This window comes from Monodelphis domestica, chromosome 1 (assembly GCF_027887165.1).
Source record: "Monodelphis domestica isolate mMonDom1 chromosome 1, mMonDom1.pri, whole genome shotgun sequence".
Lineage (NCBI taxonomy): Eukaryota > Metazoa > Chordata > Mammalia > Didelphimorphia > Didelphidae > Monodelphis > Monodelphis domestica.
The window spans coordinates 484,143,673-484,162,609 of NC_077227.1; the positions used below are offsets into that span (position 1 = coordinate 484,143,673).

The window sequence follows — 18,937 nt, forward strand, 5'->3', positions numbered from 1 at the left end:
CTGAGATCTGTCCCTCAAATGTAAGGATTCTCTGATGCTCTACCATCACAATCTTATTAGGAAGGACTCTGCCATTGCAGACATACTGAATTATGTGTCTTCTCTAGTGACTTTGAGGCAACTGCTCATGATGTAAAATCACAAACAGTGGTAGCTCCCTCCACTAGAATTCTTAGCTATACTAGACACATGGATTCCACAGAGAAAAGGGAAATGGTCACATATTGGATGGATGTTGAAACACATCAAAAGCCACACCATTGGCCTCAATGGCATGCCTTTAATCAGGGTTGCCCTTCTTCCTCCTGGGATTAGCATATAGCAAATGCTTGACAAATGCTTTCCATTTATTCATTAACTTTCTGAATCTAAAAGAGAAAGAGCAAAATAAATAAATAAATGAGAGCCTTTTGGATTCAAGAAGGGCATACTTTGTTCCCCCTGAAGGAGCCAATGTTGAGGGTCCTTTTTATACCCTGATAGAATCATTTAGGAGGCTACAGTAGAGCCTGCAAATGTGTTTCTCTTATATACTACATTGGTTACCCATAATAATAAATTAGTCTAAAGAGATCACCTGAACATGTTTTTGCTCTCTCATTTAAAGCAAAGGACCCCTTTGATTGATAAGAAATAAGACTGGAGTTTCCAGAAGTAGTTCTAAGCATCCATGAGAAAATGGTCTCTGATACTAATGTGAGTAATAAAAATACCCTTATTTTCTCCTGACCACTTTCTTGTGCTAAATAACAGAAAAAAATAAAGTCATTCTGAGAGGGGAAAAAAGAACAGATGAATTGGATTTCATTTACAAGAATGATGCTTTCCTTTTATCAGAATTTTCTTATCCTCCCTCTTCTTTTACAAATGAATGGGTCTACTTATACAACTCTGAAGAAAATATATAAAGTTAGAAGCCATTTTTAATTGCTAAATGACAAAAAGTGTCCTCAACTGATTATCCAGGAGCTATAAGATCAATTTCAATCTTCTTGCATCTCTTCCCATTCCCATTTATTTTTTTTTAAATTGTCATGCCAATTATTAGGAATAAACTGGTAAGAAAGAAGTTTTTGTAGACTGAATTCATTTCCAAGTCACATCTCAGCCTATCAAAATCCCATTGATTCATTCAATCATTGTTAAATACCTACTATGTGCCAGACTCTAAGTATACAAAGATAAAATGAAATCATCCTTACTTTCAAGGAGTTTCAAGGAGTTTAACCAAAAAGAAGTTACATGCATACATACATACATACAGACACACACACACACACACATACACATATGAGAATTCTGTAGAGGGTCAAAGGAAGGGGAGAGCAAAGTTGGTTAAGAGCACAGGAGGGATGGGACTGACATTGATGGGTAGAAGAGAACAGAGAGTAGCAGAACGGAAGGAGCTTGTATTCAGTCATCCTGTAGCTAAGATGGGACTGACATTGATGGGTAGAAGAGAACAAAGAGTAGCAGAACGGAAGGAGCTTGTATTCAGTCATCCTGTAGCTAAGTCACAAGGATTCTGAATGGAGTTATAGGATGGTAGATTTCTATGTCCTTTTCAACTATTCATTTGATTAGCATTCCCAGAGCAAGTCTGGGAGGGGGAGGAAGGAAGTGAATGGGTGGCAAGGCAGATAGCAAGTCTGCCTTAAAAGGCATGGATTGGTCAATATCAAAGTCTCAAAAACCAGTGCATAGTCACACACAATGGACCTAAATTTTGTCTCTTTGGACAAGCTCATTAACATCCCTGGCCTTCAGTTTCCTCATCTCTAAAATGAGGGGGATGGACTACATGACATCGAAGATTCCTTCCAGTTCACTCTAGGATCCTATGACCTCAATGAGACTTGTCTTGATCTTTCCATTCAGAACAGACTTCCCTTCCTCAGAACTCACGCAACACTTTGACTGTACCTATGTTATGTTCTGCATTATGGATATCAGTGTATCTGTCTTGTCCTCTAGCCCAAATGACAAAGGCAAGAAGAATAGGATCTTCTTTATCTTTCTGTGTCTCTCTGCTCAGTGCTTTTCAAGTAGTAGATACTAAATTTATATCTCTTTTTTTTTTCATTCTTTAACTTTAAGCCCTACTAGAAAATGTTATTTGTGAACCTATGACTAGTATGAGCCACAGGCCAGCACTGGAAGCTCATCTATTTTTAGGTCAGAACCACAAGAAATTATTTTAGACTTATCATACCATGCCTGCTATTAGAGATATTTTCATACGTGTCTTTATTTCCCCTCCTAGACGGGAAATAAAGTTTTTTGAGTAAGACACAGTCTTTGTCCCCAGCTATGCCTTCCTCATGGCATAGTCTAAACATGGGCTCAGAAAATATTAGGCACTTAACTCTGATAGTCATCAGTATTTCAAGAATCTCTCATGATGCAGATACAACTCTCTACTCCTTACTTGGCAATTTCATGAGTTGTTGGGATCAAAAATATTCATCACCTGAAAGCTACTCTCCTAGTAATGAGCCTTTCTTAGTTTAACTGGGATGATTCTTGGAGAGAAAGGCACATTCTTCTTCCTTTAATTCTAGCTTGAGAGGGTCAGCCAGAGCCTATATACTCTTTTGAAAAAACTCTTGCTTTCTATCTTAGCATCAATACTGTGTTATTGGTTCCAAGATAGAAGAGCAATAAAGGCTAGGCAATGAGGGTCAAGTGATTTGCCCAGGGTCACATAACTAGGAAGTATCTGAGGCCAAATTTAAACCCAGGATCTCCTATCTCCAAGCCTGACTATCTACTGAGTCATCTAGCTACACTCTCCTTCCCCACTCCTACTCTATACTATATATTCTTTTTAGCATTGCCTTCAAGGCCTCCAGGCCTCAGGGGATACTCATACTATGATGAGGCCCTGAAATAAGACCTTGTTTGAAGGTCTTCCAATGAAATTTTTCTTTGATGAGCTCCTTGTTTATAAGCTCTGGTAGGTTTTCCCCAAGCTGGAAAGTGTTCAATTCATTCAATGCTAAAGACCAGTAAATTCAACTGACATTTAGCCACTAGGTGATAACTGTATGTCTGTGTATTTGTGAGAGAGAGAGAGATCCAGACAGACAGATTGCAGCCCATAAAGCTGCCTATGAAAGCAGTGGGAGGTTGTGATGTGAATCAGACAAAATCTCAGAGTCAGAACAGGGCTTGGAGGTCTTACCTAGTCTAAAGAAGAGTTTAGTCAGAATACTGGACAAGTGGTCGAGCTTTCCTTCATCTGAATTTCTACAATGAGGAAGATGGCAACACCTCTCCAAAGCAGACCATTCCTCCTTTAGACAGTTCTCATTGTTAGGATTACCCCACCTCCTACAACACTAGAAGCCTTTCTAGCTTGCTAGTGCCAACTGAAGCCAATAGGGATGCAACACAGATCTTATGTGAGTTAGGGTTGGACATCACAAGGGATAAAGGGAATGATGAAATTAGAGAATCTTCTGAAAAATGATCCCTTGTTTCTCAGAAAGGACTATAAGATGGACTCTAGCTCAGAGGGTCTTAACCATTTTTGTGTCATGGACTGCTTTGGAAGTCTAGAGAAGCCGATTACAAAGGAAATCAAATATATTGAAATAAAGATGTAACTTTTTTCCTATCCAAGTTTACAGACCCTACCTAAATCTATCCACAGAGCTCTGGAGAGTCTATGGACCTTATGTTAAAAGTCCTTGTCTAGAAGTTTACCAGTTAAAAGCATAAAGCTTTATGTACTTTAAAGATTTCTGCCTTCACAGAGTTAACCTTGTAATGTGGCCACTTAGTATATACCCAGGATTATCTCAGAATTTTAATCCTTCAGATGCCCAAGTCATTTTGTCCACATTCCCTCTTGGCTGACAATTGGAATAGGAGTAGCCTAGCTATGATTAAGGCAAAGCGTTATTAGAGGTAAAGGACAATTATTCAGAGGAGAAACTGAGCTATGAACTGAGCACCAATGGTCCAAAGGCAACTTTTAGAAAGGTTGGGAGGAGAGATCCTCAACTCCACTTAATTCTAATCTCCTCAGAAAATGGAAATTGTCTAAGAATTGTCAGTTTCATTTATTTGACTTTTCTTTAGATACTTAGCCTATAAAACCAAATGGGCTTGCTTTTGTCCTCTGCCTTTTGGACCCAATTGCTATTAACATGTCTAAGGAAAATGGGCTTGCTCATCCTCTCCCCATCTCCTCCTTGGGTTTTCTGGCACTCTCTTGAGTTTGGTCCCTTTCCAGGCTTCTTTCATAATGAAGTTACTCAGGTACACTTCTGCTTTTTCTCTTCATGTTGCTACCAAATGCCCACATAGATATACTACTGCTTTTTCTCCTTATGCTGCTATCAAATGCCCACTCAGGTACAACTTTTGCTTTTTTCCCTTGTGTTGTTTCCAAATGCCCTCATCTGGGATATTTCTCAATCCCTCTCCTTACAAATTTAATCTCATCTGTAGTTCTCTTATAGGGCCACTTTCTACTACTTCTTATCCCTTTACAATAAAGGACAAAAGCGATAAAGCAGAAACCATGTGCCTCCCACAGTTTGGGGGATGAACACTCAGCAGGCAAGTCAAGGGGCCTCTCAATTTGCATATACAATTACCATATGTAAGAAAGCACTTCTTCCTTCCTGCAGGCTGAGTTAGTTTTCTATGGACTGGGAATAATGCAAGTTTTGCTTAGAGACCAACAATAAAGGATTGCAGCTGGGAGAAGGAGTTATGAAGAAGAAGAGCTGGTAAGGAAAGCTAAATAATTTTTTTTGGCAATAGGTCATTTTCACTTGATAATTCACTTTGAAGAGCTGGCTGCCAAGAAGCCTGCTGTCTGAAAAGGAGAATCCATGCTAACACTTTTCTGACCTAGTAGGGGAAAGACTACTAAGCTTGAAGCACTCACAGTTCCTGTACAGGGATGCTGATAACAGATTTGCATCTGAGTAGTGAGCTGTTTGAAGATGATAGGCTGAGCCAGCATGACCTATGGTTGCCTTTCCTATTTTATGACCCACAATATTTGACTCAGATATAAAACTTTTATATAAGATACTTACTAGTACTAGGAGTCTGGGCAAGTCATTTAACCTCTTTTTATCTCAGTCTCCTTAGATGTAAAATGAAGGACTTGGAATCAATATACCTAAGGTCTCTCCCAGATCTGAAAGATCTATGATTCTATTTTTAAAAAAAAGCAAAACAAAACATTCCAATCACAATGGAAAGTAGGTATTAGAGCCCAGATCTCCTCATCAAATATTTCACAATAACTCTAAACAACAAAGATAATGATATAATCATTAATGATATTAATTTCTGACATCTATAAAATGTTTTAAGACTGAAAGAGCATTTTACAAACATTATTCTCATTTTTGATTCTCACTAAGTCTCCATAAGGCAACTCTATAAATTTGTCCAGCCATTTTAAAATTGTGTCTGGTTCTTTGTGATCCCATTTGTTGGCAAAGAATGGCTTATCATGTTCTTCTTTAATCTATTTTACAGATGAGGAAACTGAGGCAAACAGAGTTAAGTGACTTGCCCAGGGTCACACAGCTAGTAAGTCTCTGCAGTCAGATTTGAACTCAAGAAGGTGAGGCCCAGTACTCTATCCACTGAGCCACCTAGCTGCCCATAGTGCTGTAAATATTATCCCCATTTGACAAACTAGGAAAATTAGGAAAGTAAGGATCACAAAAGTTAAGAGATTTCTCTAAGGCCACACAGCTATCAACTAGAAGAACTAAAACTCAAAGCCAGCTCTCCTGACTCCAATACTCATTTCACCGTTTGCCTTCCAACCAACAATAAGAATGAGCCTTCGCAAAGAGGAAATTATAAATCATTTTTGATGGTAAGATGTTTTTTTTCCTTCTGTTCAGATAGAGAGGATTGATAAAACTAACTCCATTTTACTTTGGCTTTTAGCAATTAAAGGGAAAGACAAAGACAAAGATCATTGTTTCTGTCTTTCCTTCAAAGAGAATGAACTGAAAAAAAAAAGTCTTCCAGACAATAGAAAATCAACAGAAGAATACACTTGATTGGAGTAGGACAAAAAGGACAAATGGGGAAGACCATGGGGTAGGCTCAGTCTCTTAGTCTTAGTAGCCATGATAACTTGAGGCTTCCAGGGCTTTCTTTACTCCAAAGTAAGGACAAGGCTTTGAGCCTGACAAAGAGGAAGTGGTAGGAAGTCAAGGCTGGGGCTACACATACATTGAATGATAGAAGGGGATAACTGAGTGTTTGTAGTAGCTACACTGACAGTTAACTCCAAATAGGGGAGATGTGGCCTGAATGTGTGTGTGTGTGTGTGTGTGTGTGTGTGTGTGTGTGTGTATGTGTGTCAGTAGCCAGTGTTCAAGAGCCTTCAAGCAGGTCAGAATGGGAGCACACAGAAAAAAAGTTTGAGGAAGACTATGGCAAGATGCACATGGTAGAACCCCAAGCACCATATGCTTTCCTAGCATTATTCATCTATTTCAAGCCCCAGGTCTAGGCAAAAAAGAGAGAGTGCTTACTGAAAACATGCCAACAATCTCTCTGGAGAACAAATCTGGTGATTTCTCTTATTATGTATTCAGTGATGTCTCCCTGGTCCCTTAGGACTTTACTTTTGGAATCTAGCCAAACAATGGCAAATGTGGGACACAGATCACTCTCAATTCAAACTTTGAAATTACTCATTTGGCAAGCTTTCCATTTGTTGTAGTAACTTCTAGTCTTCTGTCCTATGTGCCAGGGTCTCTTCCTTTAAATGGGGCTGCTATCGATATTGGCAATAAACCAGCCATGATTCTCCAGTGGGCAAAGACTGGCAAGATCTCATTTTAGAATATGTTTTTGAAATTTTGTCACCATGAAAATCCCATTGAGAATTACGTATGAAAAATGTAAAAATCGTAATTTAAAAAGACTAAGAGGCTAACTCAGGATAATTCTCGAAATGTCTTGTTCTTCTAAAATTCAACTCAAGCTCCTCCTTGCACATCAAACCTTTCTAGATACCCCTCAGGTTATTTCATACCCTCCTCCAATCCATTGCCTTGTATTTATTTTAAACATACATATATGGATAAAATACATTTGAAGGAAACTATATGATGCAGTAGTTAGAACATTAAGCCTAGAGTCAGACACTTACTAGCTGTGTGACCCTGGGTAATTTAATCTCTTTCTCAAACTGTAAAACAGGGATAATAAGAGCACTTACCTCCCAACGTTGTGAAGATCAAATGAAATAACTGTTAAATACTTAGCATGTTATCTGGCACATAGTAGTTGCTTATTAAATACTTCTTCCTTTGAATATGCACAATTCTGTTTCTACCAAAAGAATGAAATTGAAGGTTTTATTTTTCTCTTTGTCTCCCTAACACAGGGTCAGGAGCATAGAAGGCACTTTACAGACCCTGGTCTTCAGGTCTAAGGGATCATGAATAAGTAGCTGTCTCCTCAATTGTACCCCAAAAATAAATGATAAAACAAAATATCAGGAACAAATGCAGGGATGGCATAAGGTAGACACTTGAAGAACAAGGTTTGTTATTCCCCTTCCATGGGGATCTGAGAAGTCAAAACTATCCTTATCATCAAAACAAAGCATTTTAATATCTAATATGGTAAATATCAACAGATATAACCTACATAAACAAAAACTCTTGGGGGAAGGGACTCAATTTTAAGAATGAAAAAGATCCGGAAACCAAAAAAGTTGAGAAATGTTGTCCTAGAAGGTCTCTTTCCACTCTGGAGTTCTATGCTTCTGCACATAAAGAAAGGCAAACATCCCCTGAGGGTTCTGTAAGTTGAATTCAGAATTTGGTGATCTATATTTGTTGTTGGATGGGCTTAGATACAGAGGGGTTCACACATCAAAGCATCAGTCTCTGTAGAAAGAGTTTCCACCTCACTAGAAAATGTGGTTTGGCCATTATTATGCTGATGTGCATAGAGAGTCTGGCCAGTAAAGGCTGCTAGGTTGTAGCTCTCTAGGGAGAAATGAAAGAGTTTTAAGAGCCATTAAGTAGCTGAGAAAGAAAGCATTTCTGAGTTAGGAATGGGAGCCAAGTGAAGGAGAAATTTGAAAATGCAATACAAAGGTATATACATATAGACTCCTTTCATGTCTCATGCTAGAAACTTAAACCTAAGTTCCCCAATGCAATGGAATTCCCACTCCTATCCATTCCTCCACCAGGAGGTGAAGCTAGAAAGACTAAAATTTCTTTCAGACTCAATTTATAGTCAGTCTACTTGATAGAGGCAATTATATGGTAAAGCAGAATCAGGAAGACCCAAGTTCAAATATGACCTTGACATTTATTAGCTGTGTCACTCTAGACAAGTCACTTAACCTCTGTTTGTCTCAATTGTTAAGTGGAGCTAGTAATAGCACCTACCTCCCAGAACTGCTGTGAGGATAAAATGAAGTAATGATTCTAAAGCTCCTGGCACATATTAATTGCTAGACAAGTGTTAATTATTGTTATTATCTCCTGAGTCATGGTATCTATGATAACCTTTGACACGTGGTGTCAAAGATGCAATGATCTAGAGAAAAGCTGAAAGACTTAAGACGGGGAATGCTATCCATTTCTAGAGGATGAACTATTGGAGTCAGATAGATATGAATCAAAGCTTTCTTTCACATCAGTGTATTTATGGTTTTATTTTGGGATTTTCATTCCATACAAGTGTGTTCTTATAACAATGACCAATATGAAGGTGTGTGTTGCATGATAACAAAAATAAAATAAAAAATAAACTAAAGACCTTTGACATATGCAATGATACTAGCTATGGATACTGTGGTAATAGCATGAATGTTTTTTTTCATATTCAGTTGGGGGAATCATTATCTTTTCCAAAGAAATCCTGAAGCAATCAGCCCCCCAGAAATCTGGTTACCTGTAGAAGAGAGTGTACAGAATTCTACCCAGTCTGATATGAATGCAAAGAACCAGAAGATAAAATGGTCCTGACATCCAGGGAGAGAAAGTTTTTCCAAAGGGACTTAGGGAATCCAGATTCTTTGTTCTCCAAAATGAATACTGACAAGATTATATGTTTAAAAACATTATTTTGGAGTACTAAAGCCCAGAGAAGAAACCAGAACAAACAGGTTTGGTTATAGGTCTCCAAACAACAAGATTTCTGAAATTCACAGAAGCAACTGGTTTTCAGCTTTTTCCTCTTAGGTCCTCCCACAGTGAGAGGAGACATTAGTCAGGCCTAAAACTTAGACTCAGTGCTAGCCATCAATGTTCTGGACATCTGCTGGAATTTGAAAACTTTGTCCAGATACACTCCCAGGCCTGCAGTTCTATCTGCTCTGATCTCCCACACTCAGGGAGAATAACAACGCCTGCCTAACAGCTGTTGAAAGATAGATTTACTTCTCAATCCCAATGTTTGTCAAGAATCTCACTTGCCCTAAAACAATAGCATGCTTCTCATTTTTGATATTTTTTCCATTTCCCCTCCTTCAAAGAACAATATGTCCTTTTCCATGCTTGAGAATTTTCAGATCACATGAATCCAGAAGGAATATTTTGGGACCTCCCCATTCTGATACTGGGCATGAGCACACAGAATAGGGCAAACAAGGAGGACGAGGATTTGATTTGCATGGCTTTCACATCTCTTCATTTTTTTTCCTGTGTCCTACACATGAAATGCCTCCCCAAAATGGTTCCTTTTTTGCTTTCCTATCAATAGGTCTTCTTTGACAACAATAAAAAGGCAGCAAGGTGACACAGTGGACAGAGAGACACTTACCAGCCGAGTGGCTCTGGACAAGTCACTTAAACCTGTTTGCCTCAGTACCATACCTGTAAAATGAGCTGGAGAAGGAAATGGCAAACTATTCCAGTATCTTTGCCAAGAAAATCCCAACTAGGGTCAACATAGAGTTGGATACAATTGAAAAATGACTGACCAATGACAAATAGCAATAAAAATTATTTTCAAAACAACCTTTATGTGTAAATAGAGTCTTTTAAAAGAAGCCGTTTTAGGATTTAGGATTAGTACTAACAATCACAGATCTCAGAGCAGGGAAAAACCTTCAGGTCACAGAATTCAACCCACAGTTAAGTAGGAATCCTCCTGTATGATAGCCCAGTGCTCATTCGGTCTCTGCTCAAAAGGATGGTGAAACTACCACCTCCTGAGGAAATCCATGATTCTTTTGGGCTACTCTATCACTATCAATTAAACAAGTCAACTCTCACTTGGGTTATTGGCTCTTCTTTGGTCTTCGGTCTCTTCCCTCTCCAATATATTCCCCACATGGTGGTGATTTTCCTAAACACAAATCTGGTCATAGCCGTCCCCTCCTCAATAAATTCCAGTGGCTCCCTACTATCTCAAGGAGAAAATGGAAATTCTTCTTGCATTTTGAAGTCTTTTTCTGCCTAGCTCTATTCTGTTTTTCCCAGCATTTAGCATAGTATCTGGCACATAGTAGGCTCTTAATAAATGTTTATTGGCTGACAGACTTTCTTTTTCGGTTTTAGACATCATTCTCCTTTAATCATACTATGATGAAGTCAAACTGGTTTTCTTGCTGTCCCTCATATACACTTTTGCATCTCCTGACTTTAGGTCTTTGGATTGGCTATATCCCATGCCTGGGCTGGTGGTAGTAGTAATAGTGGTAGTGAGCACTAACTTTGATAGGCTTCTTTAAAATTTGGGAAACACTTAAAATGCATGGGGGTATCCTAATGGTCTTAGTGCAATTTTAAAGTTTTAATGGCTTAAAACTACACTAAGACTTTTGGGACACCCTGCATATACACATAGAATCCTTTCAACAACACTGTGAGGTTGGCATTATTACTATCCCCATTTTACAAATATGAAAACGGAGGTTGAGAGAGTTAAGTGAATCACAGAACTAATAATTATCTGAATCAGGAGTCAAACTTAGGTCTTCCTCACTCCAAGTTCAGGGCTCTCTCTAACGTACCACCTAGTTTTCTGGGAATTCCTAACCTCCACCTTTAAGAATCCTTAATTTTCTTGAAGGCTCATCTCAAAGTGCCAGCTTCTGCATGAGGCCTTTCTTGATTCTCCCAGCTGCCAGTACCTCCCCAAATGAGCTAGGGACTATTATGTGTGTGTATATGTATATACGTGTGTGTATGTAAATGCTTAATATATACTTGTTGATTGTATCTAGTCAAACTTTGCCTTGCTACAACTTCTGTCCCTTGCTTCTGGTTCTGGCCTTTAGTGCCAAGCACTATTTTCTCCTTAAAGCAAAAAAGGTGGCTGCTCTCTTCAAAATTATTTTTATTCTATTTTTTATTTTTTAAAAACCCTTACCTACTGCCTTAGAACCAATATTATATATTAGGTTCCGAGGCAGAAGAGTGGTAAGATCTAGGTAATGGGAGTTAGATGACTTGCCCAGGGTCACACAGCTAGGAAGTGACTGAAGTCACATTTGAACTTAGGACCTCCATCTCTAGGCTTGGCTTTCAATCCACTGAGCCACCTAGCTGGCCCCCCAAATTTATTTTTAAAAAGCTTCAAATTTATGCATGTCTGATAACTCCTTGAGAAGCCTTTGTATAATAGGTGCTTCTCCTTTCCTCCTATTCTTTCTTATCTCATCATCCAGTTGAAACTGCACTCCAAAGTTACTAATAATCTCTTATGTGTGAAATCTAATGGCTTTTTCCCCTCAATTCTCATCCTTTTTGACCTCTCGCAGTCTTAGACACTGTCAAACATCCTACTTTCCTTGGGATTCTCTTCTGTCTAGGTTTTTACAGCATTGCTCTCTCCTAATTCTCCTCCTACTTATGACTTCTGATTCCTATGGTAGAGCTTTCATACATATCATGTGCACAAACAGTGGGTGTTCCCCAGGGCTCTGTCCTAGGTCCTCTTCTCTTCTCCCTATATCCCGTTTCACTTGATAATCTCATCAGCTCTCAAGGATTCCCATGGATTCAATTATTATCTTTATGCAGGTGACACTTAGATCTATTTGTCCATCACTAATCTTGGTCCTAGGCTCCAGTCTTACAGATTCAATTCCCTTTTAAACATCTTTAACTGGATGTCCCATAGACATCTTAAACTCAACGTGTCCAAATGGAACTCATCCCCCTGCCCAAATCTTACCTTCTTTCTACCTTTCGTATTTTGATCAGGAGCATTACCGTCCTGCCACTTACCTATGTTCATAGCTTAGATATCATACCGGACTCCCCATTCTTTCTCACTCTATATCCAATTTGTTGCCAGGACCTGTTGATTTTATCTTCATCCTTTAAAGCCTAATCAATTGCAACTGCCTTCTGGTTGGTCTTTCTATCCGGTCTTTCCTCATTCAAATCTGTCCTCTGCTCAGCTATTCAATTGATTTCTTAAAACAGGTCTGTCCGAATCACTCTCTTTTTAAATAAAATCCAGTAGCTCCCTATTGCCTCCCAAACTAAATAAATTATGTCTCATTTTCAAAGCCTTTTTTAACCTCCATAACCTGCCCCCTTTCTCCTTTACAGTCTTTCTATACCAATAGATCCCCTTCCACATACTCTGCAATTCAGTGTCCTTGACCTCCTTGTTATTCCTCACACATGACACTCTATCTCCTGACTCTAAGAATTTAATTGATTGCCCCCTGTTCCCGGAATTTTCTCGATCCTCATCTCTGTTTCCTGGCCTCCCTGGCTTCCATCAAGTCTCAGGTGAAGTCCTACTTTTTATAAGAAGCCTTTCAAGGCTTCCCTAGGCTTAGTGCTTTCCCTCTGACATTATCCTAATTTATCATGTTGTCTCTCCCATTAGACTTCCAGCTCCTTGAGAGAAAGTACTATTTCGTTTTGTTTGCCTTTCTTTTTATCTACACTGCTTAGCTCAGTGCCTTGCACATAGTAGATGGTTAATAAATACAAGTGACTGATATTTGTTTTTTAAAAATTCAACCAAGAAATAATCACCACCCTCCTAAGATATTGAAAAGTGCAGGCATTTTCTTTTTAGTGAACTAGAAGAGGAAGAATACAACGTATCTGGGGAGCTAAATGGCTCAAGTAGATAGAGAGGCAGGTCTAGAGACAAAAGGTCCTGAGTTCAAATATGACCTCAGATACTTCCTAGCTGTGTGATCCTGAGCAAATCACTTAACCCCAGTTGCCTAACCCTTATTATTCTTCTGACTTGAAACCAATACTTAGTATCTAAAACAGAAGATAAGGGTTAAAAAATAAAAAAGAATGCAACATAACTTTCAAAACTGATTTTATAAGCTAAGAAAAAAAACCCAAAGTTGCTATTATTTATTCTGATATAGTCCAATCCTTAAAGCATTTTGTAATCAAGCTGATTGATGAATGTCAATAGATCTGGATCTTTTGGGAGCTTGCTAGAACCTGGCAGTTTTATAATGGACAACAATGACTCTGAGACCCTTTTCTAAGGGCATTTCTAGCCATTTTTTGCACTTATGCCAGCACCAGAAGTAGCACTTCCTCCCTAGGTCTGTATATGCCCCATCCTTCTTATCACTGTGGCTCTCCAGTGCCTCTCACCTGGACTTTTGTCTGTGAGATTAGGGTGTGGACATGCAAATGACTTCTGTACTGGGAAATGAACTTTATTTAGAGCTGGCTGCTTTATTCTCATACAATTGCCAAAAGTCACATAAATCATACTAGACAAATAATGTCTAGTATGATCACTTCCAGGATAGCATCTATTAGCCTGGATTGTCAGGAAAGGGATGAAATCCTCTTTCTTATGCATCATTGACACCAATTAACATCTAATTCTAGGGTCACTATCTCCTGGAGGTAGAGGGCTAGACAAAGAGCCTCTCTAGAGTCCTCTATTTTAACCCTAATCTTCCAACAGGCTTAAAAAATTGGGACTGTTTGATCTATTATTGAACAGAAAATGAAAAGGGAATTCCAAGGTCAATTAAGCTATTCTTGACTTTCAGAATCCTTGCTTCAAAAGAGCTAGGAAACATGAAGAGGGAATTTCAGAAAGGGCCTTTAAGCTTTTATTTCAATTCCAAGGTAAACCATGATCCTTTTCTGGCAATGGGGTTTAATTTCTCCAACACTTTTCTGAGTAGGAGGTAAAATAGATGACTGCTAGGGTTATTTTAGGATTCTGAAATAGAGTCAGAGAAATAAATTGCCAGAAAGTTTTTTTTTCTTCTGTAAGCATGACTTGCAGCACCATTTTTGTTTGTAAGAATTCTCTACAGGTATTTAAAAAACAAACATGAAGTAAAACACAATATAGATTTATGATTTGGAAGCATAGAACTTCCAGCATGGAAACTCCATCTACTGAGGGATAATTAGAACCCATTATGACTTATTACGTATCTTAAGGAGTTCCTTAAGGGACAAAGAGCTCAAGTGACTAGTCCAAGGTCATACAACTAGTATTAGAGGCAAGACGAGGACACCCAGGTCTTTTCAATACCATCTGCTGAACCATCTTTCCATTAATAGTTTACTTAAATATACTATATTTTGGTATACATCATAGACAGAGAGAGGCCATGTGAGTTGGGAAGACCTGATTTCAAGTCCTGCCTCTTATACATACCAACTGTGGGATTCTGGACAAATCACTTTTTAACTCTCTCAGGACTCAGGCAACTCTCTAAGACTTTAAAGGACACCGATTGTGTGGTCTTGAATTGGTAAAGAGAGTTCCTTCACCTTACCTCATTAGTATAGCAGTAACAATCTATGCCAACAAAATCACAAGTCTTGTCCTCTCCCCCTCCAAAAATCTAATATAAAAGTTTTCCTATGTCTTAATACTGTGCAAAGAAAAATCTCTGAAATCTAACTTAATTGGGTATCTATTTTTGGAACAAGGTTATATAAGAAATGGTTTATTTAATAAAAATAGACTAAAGAACTGTACTACTTAAAATGTCTTTGAACAATGGACTTTGATTTCTTTTCATCTTTAACTATCCCCTCCAATTTTAGTTCTGACAAGTTTATTTGTATATTCCAACTAGTGGGCATTTGTAACAGCTGGGAATAACTCCTTTTAAAAAAGAGAGCTAGATCCTACATGTGGAGAAGCTACTCCCTATGGGTACCAAGAAATTAAGCTCTCTGGGAAGAGTATTATTCCATTCAAGCTGTAGTATGCCCAGGTTAGGAGTGGTGAGGGGTGGGGCATCTAGTTGTCCAAGGAATAATTTATTGAACTGTACCCTAATGGCTTGAAAGCACCATTGCTGTTTCCAAAAATGCTTCCTGGAGTAATTTGGACATTGAAAAAATTAGGTCCAATAACTGTGGAAAATTCCTGTTATGCTTAGCCTTTCTTCAGGCAGAAAGCTCACCTCTACTCATTAATTCAATGTTTCAAAAGAAATCCAAATAAGATACTCTGTTTTAATCACCTGTCTACTTTTATGAAAGTACACATCACTACTAATGAGAGGATCAGTGAATGCATGCTTAGACTAAGATTTTGGCAGGGGAATTAAAGTGCTACTGGGCCAGCCATTATGTAGAAATCTGAGGCACCTGCTAGAAATTGTTGAACTAAATAGCCCGGCATTTCCAAAGCCCCCAAATACAGTAACTATTTATTAATATACACAATGTAGGGGGATACGTGGTTTAAAGCACATGCTTCTCTGCCCTCATTCTCATATACTTCTGTATGTAGATAAAAGTACTTTCAATTTCCCCATACATACATAATACATTTGTTCTTTAATTGTGCATTAACATTACTATAACCCTAGCTTAAGATCTTGTACCTTGAAACTCCTTGTCATGGAAAAGAGGATAACTTTATTTAGTACCTCAAATTCCATTTGGGGGACAGGGTCCAAGGAGAACCAGATTTCTCCCTATACAGCTTGAAACACTTCTCATCTCAGAGTTGAGAAATTAATCAATCAAAAAACCTTAATTAAGTACTTACTATGTGTCAGACCCAGTGCTAAGGGAAAGTATAGCCCTGGGCTTTGGAGACTGGGGGGATTCCACAACCTGTAGATATCTTTTTTTTTTAACCCTTAACTTTCACCTTAGAATCAATACTGTGTATTGGCTCCAAGGCAGAAGAGTGGTAAGGGCTAGGCAAGGGGTTAAGTGACTTGCCCAGGGCCACATAGCTGGGAAGTGTCTGAGGCCATATTTGAACCCCAAACCTCCGGTCTCTAGGCCTGGCTCTCAATCCACTGAGCTACCCAGCTGTCCCCTGTAGATATCTTTTTGAAGGAAGATAACTTTTTTTTGACAATAGCACACATAAGTAGATGGCTAACCAGATTATAATAGCTTCAAGCTTGACATTTACTAAAATGATACATTTTGATGTGGAAACAGTTCTAAAATAGTGGGTTTGATCAATTTTATCCCCCCACCCCATACATCCATAAAAATGTCAGGGGGAGAGGAGTTCACTTTAAACAACACAATCCCATAGCTATTTCCAGAGAGAAATAAAGTAGGTTCCACAAAAGAGAGTTCCCAATCATGTGGATTTTAACTATTAAGTATTTAGCTACTTGTTAAGGGTGAAATAAGGACATCATATTAGGAATTTAGAATCTATCCCATGGGTCATTAGAGTATATATGTAGTTTATGGGATTGAAAGTTGGAAATGAACTCATACAAATTTTTGTACACAAGTATATGATTTGCTGCAGATTCACATTCAGTCATAGAGCTGGAAAAGACCAGAGAGTCCATCTAACCTCTCTCATCTTACAGATAAGGAAACTGAATTACTAAGGTTAAGTGACTTATCCAAGGTCATAAAGTAGGTATTGAAATTTGAACCCTGGGCCTCTGACTCCAGAACTAGGTCTCTTTCCTCCCCAACTGCCTCCCTAAATCACACCAGAGCTTCCTGTGTGTAGAGCACCGTCCTAGGGCCAAGGGGAGATACAAAGTTTAAAAAAATCTTTCTCCTATCTAGTACAGTGATAGGGTTCTTCCACTGAGAGCAAATACCATTGTGTGCTTAAGTTAAGCACGCTGGGTAAGCAATGCTCAGAATCTTTCCAGTAGATCAGAAAACCTAAAGGCCACGTCCGGCCCATTAAGCCGCAAGCCCTGAGGGCCTGAGAAACCGAGGGGCGGGGCTGGGCAAGGCAGCCAGCTGGGCAGGAAAGGTCTTTGTGCCTAGCTTGCGTGGGGAGGTGTAGCCTCTCTCCTTCCTCCGCGTGTCCTCTGACGGGCGAGGGAGTGACTCATGGTCTTTCTTTAAGGAGAGAGATTTCCAGGGTAAAAGGATTGGATAATGAGATGGAAACCAGTCATGAAACTTTCCCCCCTTTCTTACGTTCGCTAAATGTTGATTTCCTGACGGAATCAGCAGCAGCAGCCAGCCAACCTCGGCTGGCAGGTGGATGACCGAGAGTAACCCCTGCGTAGCCCCAATCAGCAGCAACCACACTCCCTCCTCCTTAGCACAAAAGACAGCCGCAGCGCTGCGCAGCCTGAGAGAGACTCTGCCATCAGATCTGGGGAGCAAGCAATGGCTCTAGTCCGTGATCCCCGCCCCCTCGTTCTTCCTAAGATCCACAAAGGGAGCAGACCCGCGGGACCAGAGCTGCAACCAGGTTCGTGGCTCTTGTAGCGATCCACTTCAGAACGGGCGGGGAATAAGAGAGCGAATAATCTAATGACTGTAGCTCGGCCACTGCACACCACTGGCGTTTCTCAGTTAGCGGATGCCCCCCACTCCTTCCCATTCCCTGCTCAGATACACCAGAAATCTCCTACCAGAAACTTCAGCTGGCCCAAGGAAAGGCGAGCTTCTCTCCTCTAACCTCCTGCCTCCAGGTCCCACGCAAGAGATTGTCAGGAAGCCTCCAGCTTTAACAACAGACCAATACCATCCAGCTTTTCCCATCATTGGATAGCTTTCTCTCTTTCCCATCTCCTCAGACATCACTGATGATTCTTGAGTTCAGCCTCATCTTCTAAGGCTGCTTCTCCCACGGTGCTCATTTCTAGGTCCATCTCCCCCCCCCCCCCCCCCCCAGCAAACCTATCATTGGGAATGGGCACTAAACCCCAGGTCCGTTTCCAGCAATCCTTCTAGCTTCTCATTTCTCTTCCTCCACGTCCTTCCCACTCCCGCCCCCAAAGACAGAGGGATAGAGATAATCTAAAGAGGCATAGAAAATCTCCAGAGCTGAGTCATGTGGGGGAAATAAGAGACACTGTACTTCACACTTGCGTGGACTAAGGTGAGAGGAAGGATGGAAAGAATTGGTTATTCCCCCTAAAAGCCCCTAGGGTTGACACACTTCCCCAGTCAAAAAGAAGATTTGCATATCTCCCAGTCCCAAATGCTTTCTCCATTTCACGTGGCACTTTCAACCTTTGGCAGAACCACAGTCCCCATCTCCTTCCATCTCATAATTAGCCCTCGAGATGATCTCGGATGGCGGCAAAGTGCTCCCTTTCTCACTCCAAAACCTATTTCAGTTGGTACCCGCTCAAATTCATTAGAAGAGGAGGACTAGATTAGCCCCAATTAATAAGAAGGGTGCTGTCCCCCAGGGCGTGATCCTCCCCACCAAGATCCCCAGAGTCCTCCCCACTTACAGCATCCGACGCGTATCTTTTTAGCCACCGGCAGCCAGCTGCTACTACACGTTCTGACCGCCTCCCCCTTTGCCCACTTTGACTTCATTCATCCCCTTTCACTGAGACTCCGCCCCTACTTTCGAGTGGCGGGCGTGGCCTCCAATTGACGAGAGCACAAGTCTATGGCCTTACTGACAGTGGCCAATTACAGCTCTGGGTCAGGATCCTCCGTTGCCCCTCAGCTGGCCCCACTTTCAGCACCTGAAATTGACAGTTGGGGAGGGCTTGTGGAAGGGAGGTTGGAGGATATGAGTGAAGGAAAGTCTGTGGGAGACAGTGGATCTTCGAAAAGGCATGAAATAAGGG

The 18,937-nt window shown here is 40.0% G+C and overlaps 1 protein-coding gene across 2 annotated transcripts in view; it reads right to left on the reverse strand.

Moving 5' to 3' along the window:
* SLCO4A1 (solute carrier organic anion transporter family member 4A1) overlaps positions 1–18,691 on the reverse strand; it is a 75,422-nt gene extending 56,731 nt beyond the window's left edge. For both annotated transcript variants that reach the window (XM_056812869.1, XM_001376615.4), the window contains exon 1: positions 18,590–18,691. The gene's annotated coding sequence lies outside the window, so the exon portion shown is untranslated. The remainder of the gene's footprint in view (positions 1–18,589) is intronic.
* Between the last annotated feature and the right edge of the window lie 246 nt (positions 18,692–18,937).